General features: G+C 36.7%; 1 protein-coding gene across 5 annotated transcripts in view; it reads left to right on the top strand.

Moving 5' to 3' along the window:
* BAZ2B (bromodomain adjacent to zinc finger domain 2B) overlaps window positions 1-26,804 on the top strand; it is a 165,513-nt gene that overhangs the window by 21,192 nt on the left and 117,517 nt on the right. For 4 of the 5 annotated variants that reach the window (XM_052791117.1, XM_052791121.1, XM_052791118.1 and 1 more), the window contains exon 2: window positions 19,290-19,332. The exons of the other annotated variant lie outside the window; for it this stretch is intronic. The gene's annotated coding sequence lies outside the window, so the exon portion shown is untranslated. The remainder of the gene's footprint in view (window positions 1-19,289; window positions 19,333-26,804) is intronic. 5 annotated transcript variants of the gene reach the window in all.

Here is a 26,804-nt window from a genome sequence, read left to right as displayed (position 1 = left end):
CTCGCATGTGTTCTGTGCATAATAGAATGTGGATGCTGGATACTAAAGTTTACTTTTTGGATCAAAATTATGTTTTTGGAATAAATTTGGTGTGATTTCAATTAGAAGATGTAGGTCACTTAAGTAACGTGAATAGAATGATGTTTACATATGTAAATACAAGCAATAAACAATCCAATTATTTCTGTTAGTGAAAGTACCTTAGAATCACTCCCATGTGCACATGTAAGTATTTCTTACTGAGGACGCAGATATGCTAACGCAGTTCATGCTAATTTGTTGTTATCTTTTCATTCCAGTATTACATGAGAGAACAAACATTTGCATTGATGTGTGAAACGAAAACTTGCCTTTGTGAAATAAATGCACATAATACACAGTTTTCCAGAGCTTTCATTTTAGTTTTCAGAACAAAGGCTGTGTGCTCACCAGTGTCCCGTGAAACGAATTGTGCACGTGGTTAGGTTATGGACAGCTGATGGCAGTTTTATCAATAAAAGCAGGACTTACCATTTTATTTGGTCAAATGTAAATGAAAACCATAGGGTTTTAAAAAGTATAGTCATAGCTATCTTTTAACGCAAGTGAAGGTGTGGTTTGTTTGGGGTTTTTTTTGTTTTTTTTTTTGTTTGTTTGTTTTTTGTTTTTTTTTTTTTAAATATCATGGACTGGATTTCCGTGATGCAGTAGATCATACCTGATTCATTTCCATACTGTAAACCAGACTAGCAAGAGTCAGACCTGTTTGTCAGATATTAAGAAGCCTGCACAAATGGCTGCTTTATTGTAATATAAATCACACTGGTTCATGCATGTGGCAATAATTAACTTCTGCTGATGGTAGAAAAGAAGTCATCATATCATTGCTGGAAAACAGGTTTTCAGTATGTTCTGACTCAGCTAACAGAAGTTAGGTGCCATTAGACCGGTATAAATTTAACTAATTTTGAACAGCGAAAGTGTAAGACTACAATTTTTACAGGACTTGAAGAGAAGCTTTGTTTTTTAAACAAGTCACTTAAGTTCCTTTTTTTTTTTTTAATGGAATATCCTGCATATAGCAACCAATGAAATAATCAGCAATCACATCTTTTAAAGAGTCTGGTCTCAGAATGATTAATTTTCAACTTCCCCGTTGCTTGCTTTCCTGGTTATTTTTTATGGGCCATCAAGAAGCAGTCAGGGGTCAGGTTACCAGGGGTCTGTAGATCACAAACTGAAAGCAAGTGTGTTAAGCTTTAGAACAAATGTATATCTTGACCATCTGTCCTTCTAAATAAAAAGTAGTTTGTTAGTAAAACTATGCCAGGGTGGATTATTACCAATTTGCTTTAATGTTTTTTGTCTGAGATACTCAGATATTGATTGATACTTAGGGCAATATCTAAAAAATGCTTAGCATTTCTGTTGATACTCTTGTTAGAAGTGCTTTGGACTCCATTAGTAGCAGAGTTAAATTAGCGCTAAGCAGTGGTGGAAGTTTCATTCTTTAGCTCAAGCTCCAGCTTTTAAGAAATGAAAAGACAAGGATATTCTAGTATGAAACACTTGATATATTTGGATTTAAGCTAGCTTGTGGCCTCTTGCCCCATCATGCCCTGCAGTGGTCCCTTCCACTCAGGTTTTAGTGCCCTTTCTCTACAAAATTTTCTCTCTCAGTCACTGGGCAGACAACTTTCTTCTACAAGTTCATGAGTTATCTTGTCAGCCTTCATCTTAGCAGAAACCTGAGTCAAAACTATGTTTTACTCTGAACCTGAAAACTCGCAGACCAGAAGAATGTACTTGCAAGCTTATTTTTGCTCAGAAAGAGCAGGGTAGGAGAAGGAAAGTAATCTGAAACACAAAGCTATAGTTATTTTCAATAGGTAGCCATTAATAAAGTCTTCAGGCTTGCTGTAATCCATGCTGCTGTTTGCTTCCCATCATCATCAGAGGCCAGGCCATTGCTATTGTACTAGAATGATGCTAGGATAATGAATTTAATATATATGAATGGTTTGAAATAATAAGAAGGACTACCACCAGTTCCTTATTTTTAGACTATTTTATAATTCACCCCCTGCCACGTGGCCAAGATTTACGTCATCACTTCAGCAAGACTTGGCTCATAGGAAAGGAGAAGGGGGAGTGTAGAAAAAACAGTGGCACTCCTGGCAGCAGAGTCCATCACTCCTACCTAATGCTCAATTTTCTTTTAACTGGTAAGAGGTGAAACTGCTAGCTTGCTTTACACTTCCGGCTTCCAGTGATGTCCTGTAGTCTGTTGTTTTGGTGCCGCAACACTGTCAATGTATTTTGTTCATTAATATCATGGAACTGTGTTTTCCGATAGTGTGGAGAAACATCTGTATGCAGTTTATGTTTCTTTGAACTAGTTGATATCATAATTCTTTATGCCATAAGAATTACCATAATTCATAAGTTGTTACCATAATTCTTTATACCATTTCACTGTTTGAAAATCAGCTGAATACATGCTGAAGGACAGAGGTGAAATTTGTCAGAAGGGTAGAGTTCTGTGTCTGGTTCTGAGCTCCTCAGTATGGGAGAGAGAGGGAGCTACTGAAGAGAGTCTGATAAATGGCCATTAGGCTGTTGAAGGGACTGGAGCATCTCTCCTGTGAGGAAAAGCTGAGAGAGCTGGGACTGTTCAGCCTGGAGAAGAGAAGGCTGAGGGGGCTCTCAGCAATGTCTACAAATACCTGGAGGGAGGGTGCAAAGAGGACGGGGCCAGGCTCTTTTCAGAGGTGCCCAGTGTCAGGACGAGAGGCAATGGGCACAGACTGAAACATGGGAGGTTCCCCCTGAATATCAGGAAACCCTTTTGAGAAAGGGTCATGAAGGTGACTGAGCATTGGCACAGATTGCCCAGAGAGGTTGTGAAGTCTTCACCCTTGGAGATACTTGAGTTGTCTAGACGTAGTCCTGGGCAGCTGGCTGTAGGTGACTCGCCTGGGCAGCTGGCTGGGTACGTGACTCTGAGCAAGGGGGTTTGATGAGATGACCTCCCTTTCAATCTCAACCACTCTGTGATTCTTTGTGTCACTTGTTTTATGTTTTAGGATGTTTTGGTCAATTGTTTAAACTAATTTTGTGTCAGAATGATACTAGGAGTGCATGCAGCGTTGTAAGTTTTGACCAGAAGAGTAGAATATTGCTACGGTCTTGAACTAATGTATTCTAAAATTCTGAGGTCTTTAAGTTTCATTGGATTAAGTTGCATGAGGATTAAAATGCAGTCTACCCAATCTTTAAAAAGATAACTTTTTGTTTTGTTGTTCTGTTCTTTCCTAGTTTATACTGTTTTGACAGTGAATGCACAATGTCCTGAGAGAGAATGACTTCATAAAAGTGTGCTTTAAGGAAATTGACAAATTTGGGAAGTACAAAATGGCTTTTCTTGTCCTGTTGTTATATCATGATATGAGAAAAGGCTGACACAGGTGATCTTAGTAACTTTGTGATAAACTGTGTGAGCGAGTACAGTGAAACCTGAGCATTATAGGTTAAACTTCTGTTCTTTTTGTTGCTTCTACTCAGAATAATAAAGATGTCTGTAGCTCCATTCTGTCAACTTAAAAGAAAGTTGTGTATTTTGTTTAGGTGTGGATAAATTTGAATGGAAATAATTGTCATTTTTCAGTGAAAAACAAAGGAGCTAATTTTAATAAAAGAAAAACCAACCCTTCTCCTTCTCCCCTCAGGTTTTGGGGAAGGGAGAACTTGGCAATGTAAATATATGCAGTAATCGATTAAAGACAGAACTGAAGAACTTGCTTACTAAGCTTATAATAAAATAATTACCAAGTCCAACTATATGTAAATCACTCGTGCCTGCTTTTTTTCCTTAACCAGGCATTATAGAGCCATGGTATAAATGATGTTGTTGGCATAAATTAAAACAGTACTTATCTTCTCTTTGAGAGAAGGAAAATATTTTCTTCTTACTGGGAGTATAGTTGTTGCTAATCTGTCAGTGCTCCTGTAGTGTGTAAGGCTCATTCGTCTGACTCCTATCTTGTGTCTGCTTATTGGCTTTCTCAGTGCCTCTATTTTGCATGCTAGCAGGGAGCAACGTAACTTCTGTATTCCAGAATTTTTTGTGGTAGTCTCAGCTGGAGGGTCTACTTTGCCTTTTGGCTTCAGGGAGATGAACTTTCTGTAGCAGGGTTCTGTGTTTAGGAAACTCTGTGGAACAGACTTCACCCACCAGTGTGAGTTTTTTTCAGGTAACATGTCTTAGACCTGTACTTATCATGTGATATGATAAATCAGCTAGGTATGCCTGTCATATGGCTCATGTCATGTGTCTTGACAGTTGAGGGATTAACAACTGAAGATGTCCATTAGTACTATTGTTTTTCTGTGATGCAGGCTTTTATATTGCCTTTGATATGATTATTTGCACATTGACCCATTTGAAGCCTTTTATTGTTCCCGAAGTGTAATATGTTACTTTAAAGTCACTGTTTTAATTTGATAAAATATGTTCACTAGTTTCATTCTTTTATGATTGTAATTCCACCTTTTAATAATCACTCTCCATTTCTGCAAATATGAAGACATAAAGGGTAATATGTAAACATATCATGATTTTGAAAATTAGGAAAATCAGTGTTTCCCTGTTCTTTGCTATGCTAAAGTTAGCTTACCAACTTCAGTGCCTTTATTTGGTAAGGCAGTAAACTTCAGAAACTAAACAAATACTTAAAAAAAAAAAAAATCTGTCAGTAGTAACAAAAGGCATTTTTACATCTTTTATTGGTTGTTTTGAAAAATAATGCTGCCTTCACTATACATGCAACTAGGAAACATACTGTATGATCTGTTACCTCGTAATTGTCACTGTTTCAATACAAGCAGTGTTCCAATCTAAATGTAGTAGTGTGATGTAAACCAATAAAGTCTACTACATGATTTTTAATTTAAATCAAATATTTTACTAAACACTATTAAACAAGAATGAAGATGCAATATTTGAATCACAAGTGGGGTATTTTATTATCACAGCTTCTTCATATCCTGATATATTTTTCTTATGAAGTGCTGCTGTTTATCTTATATTACTAGTTATTTGTTAATGGCATCTCCCAATACAAGGCTATGTAACTCAGATTTGAATATCTGCTGCTTCTGTAGTACTGTAAAAGCTGCAGACTATGTGGTTCTCAAGGACAGAATTGAAGAGTATACATTGTGAAATACAGAAGAGGGAATGTGATATTACTGTCTAAGGACTGTGCGATACGTAAAATAAGTGTTACTCTGATCCATTTTGTATGACAGGTGTCAGTGCAGGAGCCTATGATTGTAATCTCGGAAGAAAAAGCAAGAGCTGTAAGCTGTAGGTGTTTGGCCTACTGAAGGCTATGTTTGTGTGTTTGGACGTTGTATTATGCTGACTTGGTTTGTGGGTAGATGGAAAGTGTTAGTCCCTGTGAGCAGAATATTCCGGTGCCTAAAAGTGTTACACATTTGTGCTTCAAGAAGATAATGTTATCTGGGGCAAGAGTGAATTAGAATTACGATAGATTATTGTTGTTCCTTAATATATATTTGTAGGTAAAAGCTGTCTCCATTTCTATAATGCTCTTATTGTTAAATCTATTCTTGTTTTTTCTGATATGCCTATAAAATATATGCACTGAAATATAGTAAATAGTATGATCTTAGCATTATGTAAGATTGTTTTTTCTGGAAGTGGTTTTGTTCTTGGGTTCCAGTAGTCCTCTGCCAAATAATCTTTCAAATACATTGCACAGAATTTATTTTTTTTTCCCCAAATTTCTATTTGTGACTTCTGTGTTATAAAAATATGTTACACCCTACCTGCTTCAGGTCATGTAATTTCTTGTGTATTTAATCTGAAAAATGATTTTTTTTTTTTTTTTAAATATGTATCACACATCAAGAGAACAGTTACAAGTAACTCTAAAAAGTAACCTGTGTTGCTGCCTCAAAAATACTACTTCTGTGTCAGGTCTAAATTAACTCTTAAGGGTCACGCAATAAGGGTGATCTTTTTCTCCCACAATATCTCAGGCTCTAAATAGCAGGTGATTAGTAGGGTAGATTTAGATTAGATATTAGGAAGAAAGTCTTCACTGTGAGGGTGGTGAGGCACTGGAACAGGTTGCACAGAGAAGTTGTGGATGCCCCATCCCTGGAAGTGTTCAGGGCCAGGTTGGATGGGGCTTTGAGCACCCTGGTCTAGTGGAAGGTGTCCCTGCCCATGGCAGGGGGGTTGGAACTAGATGATCTTTGAAGGTCCCTTCTGACCCAAACCATTCTGTGATTCTATGTATGATTCAATGTGAGAGGTATTTGTTAGTGTTTCAGAAAACCATGTATATAGTAATTTCTCTTTATTTCTCTGTCTGGTTAATTTGTAAGAATAGGATATATATATATTTTCTTTTACAAGTTGGATTAATTGGTTTTGCTAACAGGCAGGGCAGTGTTTTTGTCATTGATGTGAAAATAGACAAGATCTGATGCAAAGGATGTTTAAATGTAGCTATACTTGATAACCAATTAATTTCGAATTGCATTTGGTTGAAGTGCTTTATCTTGCAGCTGGTAGTTGCTTTTATTAGAGAGGATACAGGCTCTTTGTGTTTGTCATGTCAGAGGGAGCCCAAATTTCAAATTTTAGAGATGAAACTGCTTTATTTGTTAAGGACCTGGGAATAAGATCTTGACATGGAAAGAAGTAGCTTATTGTTACAGTTTTCAGAATAGGGTTCTTGATATTTGCTTGTGTAGTTGATATAATTGAATTGGGAATCAAACCTGTATTTCACACCTCATCTAATCATGTGTTATCAGATTTCAGTGCTGGGAGACTTAATAAAAGTGACTTACTGACCTTTTAAATATGATGTCTCAACTTTATGCTGGCTGTGATAGTAAATACTCGCCTAATAAAGCTACCTGTATCAGTGGTGAGAATTTGCAAAAATTAAAAGAACTTCAAACTATGTGTATTCACAATTCTAATAACTATAACAATAATAATGCAAAGAATTGCCACTTTGTTCCTATATGCTTTTTTCCCTTTTCGCTTGCATTGCATTTTTGTTTTTCAGTTAAGTAACCTAATTTATTCATTAAAAAAAAAACAAAAACCTTTCCCCCTTTCTCATAGGTTTGATTTTTTTTTTTCTTATTTTCTTCCCTTGACTGACTTCTTCATCCTTGTTTTCTCTCTGTTTTCCCCAGCTGCGTTTGTGTCTGTGCGATTATTGCTTTTTTTAATACTGTGCACATTTCCTTGAATCATGCAAAAGGCAGTGAAGTTTCATTTGTGACTGGGGTTTCTGGCTAATGGGGCAATAAGCAAAACAATTACAGTGTCTTATTGGCAGGCAGGAGCAGCTACATGAATGCTGAAGTCACGTCTTCCTGCTCCCTCATTTGCTACAGCTTACAACATTGTAGAGCAAATACGCAGTCTCAAGGTAGCGGTCAGTCTTTAAACAGAGCATGAAGATAAAGTCCCTCTTAATGCAGTAATAAATAGTCAGACTTTCTCTTGTTGTTCAGCTCAAAATGGATGTTAAGGGATGAAATGGTGCTTCCTTCGCTAAAAGAAAAACTTAATTCTTTCCACATTTTTCTTTCACCTTCCACTGATGATGATGGCAGGAAAAGGAGCAGTATTATATTTTTACTGACAGTGTTCTTTTCTTCAATTTATACTGGCATGGTAGAGTTGTTAATCAACATGTCCCCACTTGTTGGAGAATGGCCTTGACATCGTTCTTGTTTATCAAATGTACAGAAGTGACACACAAGGGAGGTTATATAGAATAGCCGACACTTTTTAGTTCTAAGTGTGCTTGCCGATCCCTGTAAGTGCTGAGTCAGAGAAAAATTCTATCGTGTCTGTAGAATGTGGGAGTCGATGAAAACTAATTAAGTGATGCAAAAGCCTTTCAGCACTTTTAGACAAGCTTTGCAAAATGATCGTTTTTTTTCACAGGTCTTGAATCTTGATCAAAATACCTAATCATGATGTAGACCTTGTCACTGCTGACATCATTGCTTTCATCTGTCATAACAGTGAAAGGTCCTGATGTGGAAGGGTTCATGGCCTAACAGTGTCTGATGTGCTGACAGAGCTTTGACGATCCACGCAGCTTTTGTTTCTTCCAAAGAGATTTTTTTCTTAGTAGCTGAGTCTAGGAATCTTACCTTGTCAAGCTGTGTGAAATGGTCAGCAATGTGAATAAAAAACCATACCTCAGCATTCTGAACTTTTTCACTTTTTTAGCTTGGAATTCTATTTCAGTGAGGGGATAATGATGCTACAAAACTGGTATGTTTTGCAGACACATGTTTTACCTGAAAAATGCAAAAAGGACTTAGAAGTTGAATTGTTTTTTGGTACTACTGAATTAAATAAGGCCTCCGACTGGTAGTTAAGCTTTTGTGGCCTTTTGCACTCAAAGAGAAATAAGGAAAAGGAGGATCCTCTTTGTTCTTCACACAGTGTATATAGAGATTTCCAGCATTTGGAAATCAGATTATGTGTAATTGTTCTAGTATGAGAATTAATAATAATATTTTTAAAATTAAACCATGACAATGGTCAAACAAGCAAGTTTAAATTAGTGAAGATTAAGGGGGAAGGATAACAATTCAGAGAATGATAAGGACTATGTCTAGAAGGTGTTTACTTGATCATGATCAGACAATCTTGTACCAGGGGAGTTTTAGATTAGGTATTAGGAAAAGTTTCTTCACTGAAAGGGTTATCATGCACTGGAACAGGCTGCCCAGGGAAGTGGTTGAGTCGCCCTCCCTGGAGGTATTTAAAAGACGTGTAGATGTGGCAATTTATGGTTGAACTGGATCTTAAAGGTCTTTCCAACCTAAATATTTCTCTGATGGATGTAAGTGGGTCCCTATACACAGAGAATTGAATGCAAGAGAAGTGTCCATGTTCATGGATCAAATTGCTTGAATAAAAGAATACAGAGGAGCTGTGGGCTAGACGCCTCAGTCTTGCGTTTTGGGGCCAATTCGTAGTTCCTGTGTGGAGTGTTCTAGCAGCTGACCAACTGCTGTATTTCCTTTGCAGCACAGAGGTATAACCTGCCCACTGAAGAAAGCGAGGACTGCAATTGATCAAAGGGTTTATGTGGCTTCTGCTTTCATAAAGCAGTGCTAGCATACTCACAATAAAAATGTGTCTTCCTGAGTTTAGGACAGTTGTCATAAAGATGGACAACTCCCGTTTTCTGCTGCTCAAAAGATGATTTCTTAGTACAGTGAAACTGAATTAACATTTCTTACCTTCATTCTGTTTTTACAAAGTTAAGATAAGGTAAAGGCCTTTGTTTCCTGCCACTTCTAGAATTTTGTCTAATGTAGGTGGATAATGGTTAGTTCTTTGAGCAATGATAAAGTAATAGCCTAAGTGAGAAAACAGGGCATTTGGGGGGAATAGAAGTTACATTTGTTTTTCTCCTTTCAAATACTTAACGTAATGAGGAATGTACAGTTGCAAGTGAGTGGAAGAAACAAGAAGATCTGTAAAGAAATTTTTGGTCTTAAGCTAAAATTAAGAGACCCAGTGGAACTTGATAATATTGAAGACAGTTCAGTGTGGGTTTTTTTAATCAGATCCCTCCCCCCCCCATTGCATTGCTCCTGTTCAGAAGGTACAGCAAGAGCTGTAAAGAGCTTAACCAATAAACAGTTCTGCATGGCGCAGGTGAGCATGTGACTGCTGTATCTTTATTGACCAATACTTGAATGATTCACTTGAGGTGAATGTGGCATCTCTGGGTGGGAGGCTTGTTGTGCAGTGGCTTTAATGATTCTCTAACATCATTGTTGCACTGGGAATGTCCTGGTAAGGCCTCATCTGGAATACAGTGTATTTCCCTTTTGTTCCAGAAGGGATTATTTGTGTTCAAGAAGCTTGAAACTAAAATAGGTGAGAAGAACATACAGTAGGATTCTGAGGGTAATTTGGAGACTTACAGAAGGATTTGAAAGAATTTAGACTTGTTTAGTTTAATAAAATTAAAAACTGAGAGCTTGCATATTCCTGCCCTACGGGCAACAAACTCCAAGAAAAACAGTGTAAAGAACACACAAATTGTAGGATTCAAACAAATGGGGTTAAGCTGATAGAGAAAAATTTGGGGCTGCAAACCTGGGGAACATAAAGATGGGAGAAAGAAGCCAAGTTTTAAGATGGCATTTGATCCATTATAAGGATTGCATGATGTGGGATAGGAAGGAAATAGCTTTGATCCAGGAAGTCTTTCCCAGTTATGTACTCTTTTAATGTTAGTACACTGGTTTATAGAAGGGGGTGGGAGAAGAATTGCAAGTGGGCAAAACCCAACTACATATAAATCTTTTAAAAGAAATTAAACCCAGAACCCAAACTCTTAGGGAAAGCATTTGATTTCTAGTACTTAAATAATCCTCATACCGACTGATGCCCAGTCTTTGCTAGCACGAATATGCACATTGCTGAAATCTGCTGCTGAAATAATGAACTTCTGTTGAATTGTCAGTTTCCAGAATCATGAAGGATAATTTTGCTCTGGCAGATTAAAATTTTTCTGAAACTATATAATATATTTGCACAAAGCTTACATTGTTAACTGCACTGTCACAGTGGAGATTTTTTTGGTCAATCTTTTGTTCTAAATCCATATTTTGAATTGGCTCTCCACACATTAGTTCATCAAAGGAGATAAAAGCCTTTAAAAAATATGTCTAAAAACGTGTGGGTTTTTTATCAGCTTATTTTCATAAAAGTGTGTATTTTAGGGCCATGGCTTCTCTTTTCTCTTCCTTTTGACTATTCCATTAGAAGGGTTTTCCAAGAAGCAGATGGTCATGTGTTAGTCTTTAATAGGTATTAATGACTTTTCTGCTAAGATTTCCAAACGTATCAGTAAGGGCATATCTTGTCTTGCATAGAGAAACTAACTTCAGTTTTTTCAAATATTTATATAAGTTTTAGGGAACAAGTGCCCCCATTTTATCAAATGTTCTGTCAGGCTTTCAAGAAATACTAGTTATAAATGTTAACAGAAGTATGAAACAGTTTGACAAAGTTTCCCTAATCTCACTTTTTCAGTCTTTTATAATGCCCTAACTTTGTTAGCTCTCCTGTCACAGTAAACTTCCAGAGCAGACAAGTCCTGAATTACTAATGAAAACCAGGAAGAATGTAACTTGAAAACTCATGTTCTTTCAACCTTTGTTTGCAATATAATTAAAAAGGGCACCAAGTCAATTTTTAAAAGACAGGCATATCTTTTGTAGTATGTTTGCATTGGAGAAAGAAGGAAATTGCAGTCAAGAAAGAAAACTCTTGCCTCATGGTTTTATGAAAATGGTGCAGTTTTTGCTGCATTTGGCAGTGCTTTCAGATTCTAAGTTTTGATTTAATTGAGAAGATGCTATTGCCAGAATGTAAACTTGTTATTCTAGTCTTGCTTAAAAAACGACCTTGCAAGTGATAACAGTAACAAAGGTGGGAATTCACCCCACCCTGTCTTCCCACTTAAGTCAAACCTCAATTAGCTCCATTTATATATTAATATTAAGCACAGGAAACTTCCTTTTTCTTTACTTTGTACACAATAAGGAAATAATGCAGGAAAAAAGATTAGTTGCATTAACATTGCATAGTTAATAATAAAATTTGAAAATAAAAAATAATACAATCTTTCCTGTCCACATTAACTGTCCTGTTCTTGCAATGAGAAGCGGTTATTACGCCTGTGTGTCTGTGTAGCACAGCGCAGCCAGTGAGACATTTTGCCTGTGCTGGGTTGATACCGGGAAGTATAAGCATAAAGGAAAGTTTACAGTCTCCTCTTCCAGGCACGCCACATTTTGTATTCTTCCTGTTCTTCTAAATGTTCAACTTCCACTTATCTCCATTGAGTGTGGAATGTCAGCTGTTTCTGGCTGCCTATTCTCAAATTGCATTAGGATTTTGTTTGTGTTTAAGGATACTTTGTTTTACACTTTGTAGTAATCAGTTCTAAAATCTGAAAGATAAACCACAATAAAATGCTTTTCTCTTGGGGTTTGTTAGTGGAATAACTGTGAGTACTAAAAGGGAAAAGAAACTAATTGCAAGGACTTCTGTTGTTGCACAATTAAATGGTAAATCCTGAGCTTTCCATGTTTGTGTGTATGCACAGTTGTGTCAAGGAGGAGAATATTTAGTCTGAAACAATATTCTTTGGTCCTTTTTAATTTTTTTTTTTTTTTTTTTTTTTACTGGACAGAGAAGTTGGTGTTTTGTAACTTCCTTAAGTTCATGCCAAATCGTATCTTTGCTCCTGAGTTTTAACTTAGTTTTCCACTTAGTATTTGTATACCGAAGGTGCCTGTTTACTCTGTACTTTGGACACTGGGGCCAAAACCAGTCTGTGTGCTTTTAATCAGGGAGAAGAAAAATACTGAAATACAAAGAACATATTATTCATAAAAGTAGATGCTTCCTTTGGTTTTAGTTTCAAAATTTTAAAGCTTCAGTCTTGGTATATACATATCTGCAGCAAATAGAATGATTTTTCAAACCTCACAGTCACTTGTCTTAGTCGTGTTTTCCCTGGTTTTGCCCTATAAATAAAAGCTGGGTCTTTTTGTAGATGATGATTTATGTTGGGGTTTTTTTTTGCTTTTACAATTTGCTTTTAAAACCTTCAGTAAACATAGAAATTTGGATTCTTCCTTGAGCTTGCTTCTAAAAAAAGTTTTTATATGTTGATTTTATACCTGTAGTGCAAACCCTTACATGGTCAGCTAATGCAAATTCAATTTTGAGTAAAGCAAACATGAGGATGGACTCTGGAGGAAGCAACAATCAGAATGACATTTGCCATGATAGGTGTGCCTCTTAGTTAATATATGCTGGTGATCAAGTTGGACCTGTCAATAAGTTGTAAAGTGGATGGTAGAAATGTGCTATAGGCAGCTATAAGGTACTCAAGTAATGAAGCCCCACAGCCATCAAAAGGATGTGCTGTTGTTTCTACCTGAGTATTTGCCTTCATTTGGGCCATCTAATCCATTCTGGTTGTGATGATCAAAATTCTTGCTTTTCCTAATAGAAGTTTGAAACAATTTAGAGTCAGTGCTCCTTCCGTTTAATTGGTACAATTTTCCATTGTGCCTTATTTCGTCTTGTGCCGAGATTTTGCTGTAAGGAGCAGTCCCAGTGCTGTGGCTGCATCCTGCCCCTGTTTTTCTTTGGATTGTACGCTTGCTCAGCTGAGTGAAGAGTGAGGTGAATTGATCTGTTGGAAGATGTCTTTGTGTATGTAAATAGACTATAGGTTGCTTTACCACAGTACATCTCAATCTCATTTACAACTGGCTGTTCAAGAGCAGTATTACTGAACTCCTGAGCACATGAGCAGTACATTCAGACTGATTTTGGTAGCGTGAGAATAGAGGGCTTGTTTAGAAGGAGTTGCCACCAGAAGCAATGGGATGAGAAGGAGAAAAGGAGTATTTTAAACTGAAGTACTGCCAGTTGAAATTTGTAAACAGGTAAGGGAATAATTTTGGAATATGTGGAATCTGGTACCTGAAGACTTGTACAAAATTTCGGGGAGCTAAGGTATTTGCAGTGGAAGTAGCTCACACAGAATCCTGAACCACTTTTGGACTGGCTAACTTAAATGTTCATAAGTGTAGAGGCAGTAGCATGCAGCTGCTCATGAGCTGAAAGGAAAAGCAGTAAATACTTGAAAATTAACTGCACTGTGTTGTGTGCTGTAAGAAGATAGTTGCATTGTTTAGCTTAGCTTAACCTTGGCTGAAAACTAGTTAAACAGTCACAGTGGGGATTGTTGTGTGGATATATCCTATTTACAGGAGAGTCTTTTGCTTCTGAGAATCTATAAAGTGGTGTGGTAGATCTGTTTTGTTTTTACCCTTGATTTTAGGAGTTGGATGTCTTGCTACAATTAAATTTTATACAAAGCAGCCTGAACAATGGGTTTATGATAGCCCACTTTAAGCTTATAGGGTACAGACTGTGTGGATTTTACGGTGTCCCCCACTATGTGCATTTCTTACATTGTCTTATTTAATGTTCTTTATGATATTAAATTCCTCAACCTTTTCTCCACCACTTCCTTATGGGTTTGCTTATAATATGCAAATGCCCAATTAGGTCTTGGAATGTTAACCAAAAAATTATCTTACTACTGAGTGCTACTTCCCTTTAGGAAGAAATGCACAACTGTATTTACTTGGAGGGTGAAGAGTAATCTCTTTCAAGCAAAGCAGGTTTATTATTTACAATTTTCCAAGATAAAGTGTGAAATAATTGGATTGCACCGCTGATAATAATCTTTTGACTCTCTTGGGAGCACCAAATACAAGGTGCTGGAAAGAGGGAAAAAATATGAATTCTGCTTCATGTGTAATCCTCAAATCATTTTTCAAGTCAAGCTAATTCGATGTGTGATATGTGTGTATCTCAAACACAGGTGAAATGTACAGGTGATAGCAAGTGTAAAATTCCCCCGTGTTTAAAATAAAATAATCATTAGAGTTACAAAAGTATCTTTTCTGCAACTGCTGTGAAGGGAGAGAATGAGCATTATTTTTACAGGGAGGTGAAGTTCCATTATTGAAATGGATGGTGTGTGGCTCAGATTTGCCAAGGTAACGAAGGGAGGTAGATTCAGAAGTCCTACAGTAACCGAACAGGAACCAAATGAATAAATGACACTTGATGACACAATGATGACACAACCTTAAGCCATTCATTGTGCTTTCATGATAGTGTGTTTAAGGAAATACTGTAACCATTGTGGAATGAAATGTATATTTTAAACCAAAAAGAAGAGTTTCAAAGTAGTCAAGTAATGAATGCATTTTATATAACACTTTTTAATCTTGTGATAGAAGTACAAAACATACTTAAAGCCTAAATTACACTGTTAAATCCTGGGACTTTGAGTTTTTGACTGGTGCTCATCTTGTCTTTTTTTTTTTTTTTAAAAAGTTTTCATAGTGTTTATTTTAAAAATAAAGTGAATACCTGGGAAGGTTGGCTATAGCTATATAAAAATGCCATTATCTTTAAGAAGACTTCACAAGGCAAATTTCAATCCATTCCAACACATAAGCTTGTAATATTTCTTTGATGCTGGGGAAGGCAGGGTGTGGTGAAAGGGATGTCTTCAGTGTGTAAGTTTCTTCTCTGTTTCAAAGGGAAAATAATTGCTGTGCCTATTTTAGAGGTCTTGGACCATTTGTTTACTGACTGTGGCGTAGTGCTATTAATATATTGAGGTAGCTTTCTACAGCAACTGAATAAACTCTAAACACTGACACCTTTAGTCTTTGGAAAGCGAATGAACAACCGCAGTCATACAAGACCACGCATTAAATATGCATTTCTTTATTGATGAAGAATGAACAATGGTCTTTGATTAACTTGGTAATTTGTTTATTGTAAATATGTACTGTATATGGGAGAAGTAACCAGGGCAGTATGTTATGCATTTTGTACATGTTGCATTATATTTGCATTTGTTTGTTTACTTGAGTAAGAAATGGGAAGTTAGGTTTTGTTCTTATGTGAATATAATAGACAACTATATTTTTGTTCCTAAAAACTGAATGTATTTGCTCAGGTTTACAGCAGTTGCACCAAGAAGCACTTTTTTTTTTTCCCTTGGAGAGTATTAGATACACAGAACGTTTGTCAGTCAGTTGTGTGTGATAAAAAATTGTCCAACTGAAGTTAGTTTTGGCTTATCAAAAGATAGTAGGTAAGTTTGTGTATATACATCTAGCCAGATCTACTTTCCCAATCTGTAAACTTCTTAGATTTGGACCTTCACTGAGATCTTGACTATGTGCGGTTGACACTGTTTGGGAGGAAGAACATTTGACCGCTGCATTAGATTAGTTCAATGCTAGTACTAGTTTTATTACCTGTAATTTTGAATGTACTGCTGAATTTTCCTGCTGAATACAGAGTTTTTATTTAGTCTAATGAAAGTATGTGATACTCATATGTTCATGCTGGGTGATTTGCATAATACCATATGATATTTTAATGGAGGTCTGTGTTCCTGTATTTTTGTTAAGTATTTCAAGAAGGGGATTAAGAAATTACTGTATTTGCGTACCCTAGCACCTGCTGGTGGTATTGCACAACTGTGTGTTTTCTGGTGCCTTCCTCTCCTGCTTTGTTATCCTTGCATCTCCCAGACATTTCCTGACATCTCTGCTCATCCATCTCAAACTCTGATTTCATGTTCTATCACCCCCTTCCAAGCTTAGATTTTAAAAGCCTCCTATCCCAACCCTTCCCTCGGGTGCAATCGACTTCGTGCCTCAACTGCCTATGCAAAGGTACTCGCCTTTTAGCTTGTGTAAGTACACAGGTATTCAAGGTAGGAATGGACCTAGAACATGACCTCTAATAACATGAGTACCGGAGTACAGAAGGCTGAAAGCTTACACAGGCAGCAGATCTTGAGGTGTTCTGTGAGTTTTGAAGGTGGACTGAAATGTTTGTTGCACCATTTGAGATGAAAGACTGACTTCAGTAGGTCTTTAGTCAAAGAAAGCTAAGAAAATATGAATGTACTTTGTTGAAATATATTTTACATTAGTATCTGAAGTAATTTGTGTGGCATGAAGCTGTAAGCTAGCTCCAGACAGTATGAAGTGATTTTGCTTATGCACATGGCTAATGTTGAAATTTTTTGCTTTGGGAATAATTCTTAACATATGCAGACCTTGAAGTATTTGAGCCGTAGTAAAGCCTGTTTTTAAAACCGTTATCTGGTTTTACTTGCAGTTGTGCAGTCTTTTGTATTATAATTTCTTAAGTACCTATTCCAATTTCTTGCGGAAACTACTTTGTTTACAACTTTTTGCGTTTCCAGTAAAGTTGGAGAGGATTTTCCAAGTATGACCCTTTTCATGTACTAAGGACAGAGAAGAGATGAAAAAAGCCCTTCTTTCTTTCCTCACTCCTTGGTTTACATACTTGCATCCAGTCAGAGCAGATGAAGTATAGAGGAGAAGTCAGCAGCTGGTAAAGGACATGTGTTGAAGCAACAGATTGTCAGAGAGCATCAGGCTGAATCTGCTACTCAGGATTTCCTCCTGGTCTTTTGGAAGTGTTGTTATCCTGGGGAAAACAAGAAGGGTATTTTCCAAAGTGGTTGGATCCTTAGGGATCTGGGTAACTTTTCTGTAGAGAAACTTTTTCCTCTCATTGGACAGTATTCAGGGCTGAGGAAGCTGTGACTGTGCAGTATGATCCACCTGCCAGTAAGGTAGCTGGTTATCATTCCTTGCAAATGGCAAGCTGGAACTTTAAGAGTGGTTTTCACTATCTTCAACTCTGCTGAACCTCTAACATTTTGTCCCAAGGTTCAGGTTTTGGTGGCCTAGTCGGTGCCTTCAGGACTGAGCCCAAAACCTAATCATAGCAGTGCCACAGATATAGATGTAGTCAGTAGTATATGCAAAATTGTAACAGGCAGCAAGTACTTGAGCTTCAGCTGACAGGAAACGCCCTGTTTCCAGCTTAGAAGAAAGTTTTCTACTTTCTGAACGATAGTTCAGGGTTCTAGTCAGCCAGCAGGGTGGTCGAGAGAGTACCAAAGTAAATACTTTCTTAAGGTTTTCCTCTCTCAAATGCTTTGCTCCCACTTTTTAAATGGTGTAGTTACTGTGTCATATCTCCTTCCATCACTTCTCTCTTTCTTGTTTCTGGTCTAGTAGGTTGGGTTTTTTTTTTTTTATGTTGTCAAAGCATGGCAGTAGGATAGAGAAGGGAAACAGTAATGTTTTGATTTCTCCTTGGGAGAACAAACATGATTCCTTTCCTGTATAGGTTGATCATACTGCCACTGACCGTTACGAGGAACAATTTGTTCCTAGCTGTCCTTTGACAGGGGAGAAAAATACCTATTGTTTTTTCTGGCAGGCCTGGGAGCGTAGTTTGACAGTAGTGGCCATAACAAACGAAAAAGCAATTGTTTGTGTTAATGCTCATATGTTTACAGTTTGTAATTTAAAATTAAATTTAAAAAACTATGGCTATTGTTGATGTAATTACCTACCTAGATTTAAATTGTTACTTAGCTTACCTAACTCTGTAAAAGATAATCTTGCTCATGTAGATAGGTGAAGTTTTGTTTGTGTAAATTTATAGGTATGTTTTCTTGACTGTGCCACTGTGAGGTAGGCCAGCTTTAAGCTCCCATCAGTGTGATGCTGTAGGAAAATTTCTAGAGTGAAACCATCCATTTTTCTACACATCTGTTTTTTGAAAAAAGTGTTCAGTGTAAAATAAAAGCCCTAAACAACCCAACAACAAAAAAAAAACCTGAAATGACATTTTACCCTAGTGTTATTTTTTGATATGTAGGCAATTACGCATATTTACTCAGTGAAAATTTTCTATCAGTGCATCTACAAGCTTTATATAGCAAGTATATGTTTAATGCTATAGAAGATATTTTTAAAAGATCAAACTGTAAAATTTCACTGACTCTTTACTAGTTTTCAGTGGAAAAAAGTTACTAGAAAACCCCAATAGTATCAGATTTCTACTACTATAGCAAGTAACATTTTCCTGAAATGGTTGTATTCCAAATGTTGCTTCTGTTATGCTGTTTTCCCTTTTCTTACACAGCGTGTATGAACTATGTGTTTAGAACTTGATCTACCCAGGGAAAAAAATTTTGGGAAGAAAGCAGTCCAAACAAGTGTTCAAAAATTATTTTTAGTTTTAAATTTTCAGTGAAATATGTATGGATTTTGTATTGACATAGCAATGCCTCTGAATTCTCATAGCATGAGGAGAATTTGAAATCCTCATGCTAGAGAGCATCAGCAATGGAATGGAACTCTGGTTCCGTATAAACAAAATAGAAAATTTCCGTTGAATTCTTGGAGGCCAGAATTCTTTTTGCATTTTAACAGTAAGATTCCTTTGACTTAATGTGTACATCAAAGGGGAACACATTGTACTATATCATTCACAATTTAGTAAGGGTAAAATAGGTATGTGTATTTAAACAGCTGGTTGCAAACAAAAAAGGTGTGATTACATAACATTTGGCTTAAACTGTTCTTGTTTTAATGGCTTCGTATCTGGCTGTGGGAAACTGTTTTCAGTACATTGGAAATACTTCACAGACGTGTTTTTTTGAGAAATTTTACTGTTCTGTTTGATGTGTCTTTGTGAAAATTACTTGATGAAAGGATGACTTAGCTGATCGTTAATTGTTTTGTGTTTGCAGGTCGCAAAACAGCGATGTCACAGAACTGACCACATTCATCACAGTAAGTAAGCTGTAGCCATAAGCATTCTGATAATTTCCTGAGAAGCATGAATCATATAGGGAAAAGGAAAATATTATGTACTGTATGGCTTAGTGCTAAATTCTGCATCCAGGTCATGATTTCAGCAAGACATTAAGCACAGGCTTAACTAAGACTTCTAGATTCTTAGTCCACATGTGGAATTACCTTTGTGACTTCAGCCTTAACTACTGAGTAGGTCCTTAACAATTAATGTCCATAATATCATTCTTATAATTCTTTCTAGATTTCTTTGTATGTAGGCTTGCAATAATAAATATGATAGAAAGTAATTTTAGTGTGTTGCACATTTTCAATATACCTTTAGTAGTTTAGGGAATATTTAAAATTAATTAAGAGATTGTTCTGAGAGTTTTGATTCAAAAATCAATTTTAGCACCTTTAAAAAGTATTTTGAAAAGTCAGAGAATGTGTGATATTTTGCTATGTGATGAGCATGAATGATCTTGGTTTTATTAATAGATAGTTTACTAGACTATCAGGAAATGAACAATTTTGCATTCACATCAGTTTGCTTGTTTTTTTTCAGGATAACTAAAGAAAAAATAGTGTTTGTGTCTTACTCCAGTACTTTGCTTCAGATAAAGTTAACAGTGAAAACTGAAATAAATAGAGATTTGAACAGAAAACCTGACTGGCTTTGCTTAGCTCACAGATGCAACTTTCAGGCATGCTTTTTAACTTCTATTGTACTTACTGTCTGTTAGGTACATAAAGTAAGAGAGGAACATCTGAAATAGATTTGAAATTATTTTTCAAGTTTATTATTTTGGTGTTTCTCATATTAACCATCAATTCTTCATACACTTGTGATAATATACGCTGAAAATAGCAAATAACATACTTAAATTTGTAAAGACATATTGTAAGTTTATGTTCAGTAATGGGATATGTTGATTAACAAGAGCCTTGTTTAGATCCCAGAGACGATATTGTGTGTTACAGTGGAGTCTTATGTTTCAGTAGCGACCTTCATGCTCTTATTCCAGAGGTAACTTTACAATCAGTAAAGATAAAATTTGCCCTGACAATAGGGGGGGAAAAGCCTAAATAAATCATTTTTGCATGTTGATTAAAATAATTTTTAAGATTAAATTTTAAAGGCTCAGGTTTTAGAAGTACTTCAAGTGCACGGTTGCACGCTTTCTGTACAATGAAGAAAGAGAAGCTATTAAAACCACTCCATGTGACAATACAGTATTTACGGGAATGGTAAGAGCACCAACATCTGCTGAATTCAAAGAACGAATACGTTCATATGGAGAGAGCAGATCTATTAAATAGGAGGGATCAAGTGAATTAAAGGTCAAAAGAACAGTTTTCTAGTGAACACATTGCTTAGTAGGCAGTGGTATGAGAGCAGGTAAGGGCAGGAGGTGAGATAGCCTGCTATTTTGAAGTGAGGAGCAGCAATCTGAACCAAGTTAAAAAAAAAAAACAAACCTAGGAAAGTCATTAAGCAATTTGCAATAATAGACAAAAATAGAAAGACCATATCTAGGATTTTGAGTTTACTGCAGTCATCAGACACTGTGAAACTTTCTGTAATGCGGTAGTATACTGCCAATTTCTGTAAGGTGAGCCAGTTTTAATGAAAAAGCTTTCTTTTGGTAAAAGCTGAACCTTGTTGTTTTTTTGTTAATGAGGTAACGTTTTTTTCTGGGCCATACTGAAACTGAAAGACTGCTACCTTCTCAGCCTCCCTATGTCTGAAGAAAGACATTGAAACTTCCTAGAAGCAGCTTGCAGTTTTGCAGGGGGTAGGAGTGTGTAGTATCTAGTTAGTTTTAAACGTTACCCATGTCTTGGGCTTTAAAAAGCTAAACCTGCTAACTTTCTGACTTGTGAAATCTTTAAAAAAAAAAAAAAAAAATTAGTCCTTTTCCTTGGGAAGGAGAGGCAGTCCCATTGAGAATACAGGTACATGAAATATGAAAACACCCATTGCTCAAGTTGAAAATTTCTCTCTGACTTCTCTGAACACTCAAGTATTATGAGGGCTCCTTCCTCCTTAATATTTTGGGAGTTACTACTCACAAACAAGTCTAGATCCTACTTGAGGGGCAGTTTTCCCTAGACCTAGAACCACGGAATGAAAGCTGCTGACTGGCTGCAGCTGACCTGTTACTCTGTAGAAGAATCAGGATGAATACTGAACAAAGAAGTGCCTTACTCAGTAGAATGAGAAGAATGCTCCATAAATGGTCAAGTTGACATGCATAACTTTTCTCCCTCTAAATATGCAATTGGAGAAGAGCAGGAGGAATTTATAGAAAGATTTTGCGTTTTTGATCAGTTTTCCTGTAGGCCTTAAAAAATGCAAGGGAAACAAGCTTATTTTTAAGGCTGATTGTACTAACTCAGTGTACCAGTTTATTCTGCTTGTGTGTTTGTGGCCAACTATAAGTTACTTAACCCTTTTGTGAGGGATGAGAAATGTCAAATCTCTGAAAAAGAAGAAAAAACATATCCTTAGCTATCTCTAACATTTTTGTGGGTACAGTCAATTCTTTAGCCTACAGAACATACTTTCTTTGTTATGAAGCAATAACAACCCTTCCATCCAAAGAAATGGCACTTCAGTATGCATTCCGTTATAACAAATAGGTTGCTCAAGGGAGAGCTCGAAAAGATTAGGAAAAATGGCAAGTAATAACTCCTTGTACTTCATGAGTTGTTTTTTTTTTTTTCCTCTGTTAAAGTCATGCCATTTTAGATAATTTCTAAATTTCTACTCCCAAAATACAAAATCCTTTTCATTCCCAGTGATGGCTCTTTTTATTTGTTCTAAAGGGTGGTGGCGGTGAATTCTAACAGTACCGCTTTACCTGTGGAAACAGACACAATGTAGAACTGTTGACACAGTACTTGAAAGTTACGCAGATAATACTTTCTAAAAATTTTCTATATGGTTGTAACTAAAAAATTTATTAATGGCTATAATTAAACAAGTGAATTAAAAGTAGAAGATCAGCTGAGCAGAAGGCTGAACAAAATGTTTTAGAGAGTTAAAGTAAAATTAAGAAGAGAGACCTCAGAATTTGACCAAAATTGTGATGACAAGTTACGTTTATGAGAGATGTTGTCATTACAGGAATACTAGAGTTAGCGCATGCTGTGGTTAGCAGAAGAATATTTGTGGGTGAGATCTACGCTTAAGTTTTTTTCCATTTTTTGGCGGGGAGAGTGGAGGGAGAAAAAGAAAATCTTGAGCAAAGAGGAAGATGTTAAAGGATTCATAAATCATGCTTTCTACAGAAAGTAGAAGTAAGGATTTGACAGGTTTTGAAAACTACCCAGTTTCTTTTTACAGTAATGAAGTATGTATTGGCCTACTTTGAGTTGATGACTAGGAGTGTAAAGGTGAACAACAACAACAAAGTGTTTTGAGTTTTTTTTACTGTGTCAGACCCAGGAAAGATTTTGTATATTTGAATTACTGGTTATAAAATATAGAAGCAAATTGCCAAGAAAAGCACTTCCCTTACATGACAACGAAGGGCAACCAAGCTGGTGAGGGGCCTGGAGCACAAGTCTTATGAGGAGCGGCTGAGAGAACTGGGGTTGTTCAGCCTGGAGAAAAGGAGGCTGAGGGGAGACCTTATCGCTCTCTACAGCTGCCTGAAAGGGGGTTGTAGTGAGGTGGGTGCTGGTCTCTGCTATCAAGTAACTAGTGACAGGACGAGAGGAAATGGCCTCAAGTTGCGGCAGGGGAGGTTTAGATTGGATATTAGGAAAAATTTCTTTACTGAAAGGCTTATCAAGCACTGGAACAGGCTGCCCAGGGATGTGGTTGAGTCACCGTGCCTGGAGGTATTCAAAAAAATGGGTAGACGAGGCACTTCAGGACATGGTTTAGTGGGCATGGTTGATGGTTGGACTCTGATCTTAAAGGTCTTTTCCAACCTAATGATTCTATGATTCTATGAAACCTAAGTGTGTGTAAATAGTAGCCTGTTTGCAAACGAAATAAAAACACAGCAGACTTGGAGAAACATGCGTTAGGCAAACATCTTACCCTTTTTTTTTTTTTTTTTTTTTTAAACCACGTGCTTTATCACTTGTCAGCTGCTATGTCTCAGATCAAAAGAAGTTGCAAGAAAAATGTGATTGTTGAACTATAAGTAAAATTTGATAAGAAGTCTGGGAACTGGCAACTGATGAGAAACTATTGATAAGAAATTGGAGCACACTGTACAGAGAGGTAAGGGGGAAAGAAGAGAAAAATTTGGTGAACTTGGGTTAACAAAAATAGTTTTATGCTTTTATGGCAATTTGAGTATATCGTTATCGTTAGCTCCCTCCCCACAACTGTTCCCATTCTTCTCTTCAGAAGTTAGCTTATGCATCTAGATACATAGCTGTATTTGCCTTTTCATCAATGTAAGTACTCTAAAGGATGCAGAGAATTCATGTGAAGGTGCCTTTGGTTGTGGAAAAAGAATCTTTGTTTTTATATTCCCCCCCAAACAATTATGGGGCCTACAGTACAAGACAGACATTGACCTGCTAGAGCAGGTCCAGAGGAGGCCACAACAATGGTTAGAGGGCTGGAACACCTCTCCTGTGAAGAAAGGCTGAGAAAATTGGGGTTGTTCAGCCCAGAGAAGAGAAGGATCTAGGGGACACCTGGTTGTGGCCTTTCAATCTATAAAACAGGATCATAAGAAAGATGGAGAGAGACTTTTTACCAGGGCCTGGAGTGACGGGACAAGGGGCAGTGGTTTTAAACTGAAGGAGGGTAGGTTGGACATGGGGAAGAATTTTTTTGACTGTGAGGGTGGTGAGGCACTGGAACAGGTTGCCCAGAGAGGTTGTGGATGCTCCCTCCCTGGAAGTGTTCAAGGCCAGGTTGGATGGGGCTTTGACCACCCTGGTCTAGTGGAAGGTGTCCCTGCCCATGGCGGGGGGGTTGGAAGTAGATAATCCTTAAAGTCCCCTTCCAACCCAAACCATTCTATGAAAACATGCTGTTCATTGCTTGTAGTAATAGTATTTGAAAAGTAGCAGTTTGGTTTTTTGACAGTGTAGGTGGATGTACATTTGGCAAGCTCAGAAAAAATATAAAATCTTCCAAAACAGCCCATCCCCCAAAGAATGTGAGAATTTACTTCCTTCATATATGTCTAACACCTGCAGATTTAATTATTTTTTTACTTCAGTATGACAACAACAATTAACATTGACTGAGAAACTAAAAATAATAAGATTTTAACAGTTTTATGTGCTTACAGTAATTATACAGAGTGTAAATAACAGGGAGAAGGCAATTATGCCTTTTTTTACTTAGTTTTGCATAGTTATTTTTTGAAAATAATTTAATTAAAAAATGAAATAAAAGTTTATTGCTGTGTATTGCTGATTTGTCTGCAGATATGGTCATTGTGTGTGTGTATGTGTATATGCTTGCTTTTATGTGTATGTTTAGATCTATTTATCAAGGAAAACAAATTACCATGCTAGATAAAACAATTATGGAAGTAAAATTTACAAAATGACTGAAAGTTTCAAGGAAAGAATTAATAAAGTATGTATTTCTCTGTGGAATACCTAGTTTTATTACAGTTAGACTACATTTGATGTGTTGTATTTTATAATAGGAAGGCAGTTTAAAAAAAACAAAAAAATCTCCTCACTACTAACACAACTTCTGTAAGAGTTCCTCCCAACTGTTTTAATGCTGCTGCTGAAACCAGATTTAATAATGGTTATTTGCTGAAAGGGTTAAAGAGCAGATTTTGATTACGTATTGTCAATCTATGATAAGCATCTGCTAGGAGGAATAAGTGGTTTATTGAGCTTTACTGTACAGATGGCAACTGGAAGAGGTCAGATGTAAATTGAATTTTTAGTAATATCACTGTATTGTTAATACCAGCTGGTTTTATCTTTGCAATAACAGCGATCTGTTTGCACAAAAAAATATCTTTGTTGTTTACAGTTACTTCAAAAGTTTAAAAGTTTGGGAATCTTTCAAACTACATATGATTAGATAAGAGTTTTCACTTCTCTTTGGCTTTCTTATAGAAGTGTTCTTAGCATTTAAATACAAAGCTTTGCTTAAGGGAAATGAGAAATATTTTTTCTAATTGTATTTCAGTGTCTTAATATATAGTAGCTCTGTAATTTAGATGTTTAGGTTAAGAAGACATTTCTAGTCAACTATTGAAAAGATAATTTTCCATATGTAAGTTGATGCAACCTTATCTTTTAAATCTAAGTCTTCAGGGACTTTTCTGCTGGTAGCTGATCTGAATATTGTGTTCCTGTTTCAGCTAGAAAGCTGCTTTTAGTAGGACTTCACCAATTCACTGCAGGAAAGCTCTAAAAAGTGTGGTCTAGGTAAGGGTTACAAGTTCAAGGAGGGAGGCATATTGTCCGTGTTTCTTTTTTATTTGCAGTTACCAGAATTCGTATTACTGTGAATCATTTGATATTTGATTATATTCTTAAAGTCTTAAAAATCCTTAGGCAAAACTAAGTTTGCTTTATTTAATTTCTTTTCTGATTTTAAGGTAAGCAGCAAATCCTGTGGTAAAAATAAAAGAAAACTTGAAATAGTGGAATCGAAAGAGTCAAAACTGGGATCCTTAATTAAATAAACAATGAGAGTTCTTTTTTTTTTTTTTAACTTGACAACTGGAAGAGCTTTGATGAGTGTTTTGTGAGAAACTGATGTGAAAACAGAACAGCTTGGTAACTGGGAGTGGCACCCTGATCAGCATCTCTCTTCAACCATGTGTGAAAGGCACAAAGCCTTGGCTTATTCTTGATTTGTTGTGGTAGCTCTGTTCTTCCGTTGCTTGTAGCATCGGTAGTCCATACACCGTTTACTAATTTATCATAACGGTGGGTGAATAAGAATAAAAGATCTTTTTCAGAAATTTTTGCCTAGCAGGACAGGTTGGGGGCAGTAGCAGAAAGGCTCTTGGGGTGTTGGTAGACAGCAAGCTGAACGTGAGTCAGCCATGCACTCCTGCAGCAAAAAGGGCCAACTGCATCATGGGGTGTATTAGCAAAAGTGTAGGCAGCAGTCTCGGGGAGATGATTCCCACTGCCCCACTTGGCCCTTGTGAGACCACATCTAGAGTGCTGTATCCCAATTTTGGGGTCCCCGGTACAAGAAAGGTAGTGACATACTTTAGTGAGTTCAGTGGTTGGCTACCAAGATGAGTAGGGAACAAGAGCATGTGACACAATATAGATGTGTAAGAGGATTGGAATCGTTCAGCCTTGAGGAGGCTTGAGGAAGCTAGTGGTTATCTTGAGCTGCCTAAAAGGTGTTAGAAGAAAAGTCAGATTCTTCTTGGAAGTGTACAATGAAAGGAGGCAGGAGACACATGTTATGTGAAGGGAAAATTTGATTAGATAAAAGGGAAAAATTCCTGAGAATGAAAGTTGTCACACTTCATGAGCTGGCAGTGTGCACTTGC

This window comes from Harpia harpyja, chromosome 7 (genome assembly GCF_026419915.1).
Source record: "Harpia harpyja isolate bHarHar1 chromosome 7, bHarHar1 primary haplotype, whole genome shotgun sequence".
NCBI lineage: Eukaryota > Metazoa > Chordata > Aves > Accipitriformes > Accipitridae > Harpia > Harpia harpyja.
This window is presented reverse-complemented; position numbering and strand designations above follow the sequence as displayed.